This window comes from Theropithecus gelada, unplaced genomic scaffold (genome assembly GCF_003255815.1).
Source record: "Theropithecus gelada isolate Dixy unplaced genomic scaffold, Tgel_1.0 HiC_scaffold_6886, whole genome shotgun sequence".
Taxonomy (NCBI): Eukaryota; Metazoa; Chordata; class Mammalia; order Primates; family Cercopithecidae; genus Theropithecus; species Theropithecus gelada.
The window spans coordinates 1-382 of NW_020263569.1; the positions used below are offsets into that span (position 1 = coordinate 1).

Here is a 382-nt window from a genome sequence, read left to right on the forward strand (position 1 = left end):
AAGAAAGAAAGAAAGAAAGAAAGAAAGAAAGAAAGAAAGAAAGAAAGCCAAAAACCTACTGCAACCTGTATTCCCAGGCAGTCTCCCATCCAAGTACTAAAAAGGCCCGACTCTGCTTAGCTTCCCAGAACAGACGAGATTCGGCGCGTTCAGGGTGGTATGGCCGTAGACGCCAGCAGAGGTGCCTGGCTGTCCCAAGAGCCCAGCCCAGCCATGCCCACCAGCTTCCAGCCGGCACCCCCAAGCTGGGTCCGGTGGGCTCAGATTGGGACCCCTGAGGCACTCGCCATGTCTTTACCCCACTTCCCGAGCTCCCAAGCTTCCACCACATTGGGCCCACTCATAACAGGGAGCACTCTGAGGAGTCAGTGCCTGGGTCCAC

General features: G+C 56.0%; 1 pseudogene; it reads right to left on the reverse strand.

The window, feature by feature from the left end:
• Positions 1 to 52: 52 nt before the first annotated feature.
• Positions 53 to 171, reverse strand: LOC112617957 (annotated as a pseudogene).
• Positions 172 to 382: the final 211 nt, after the last annotated feature.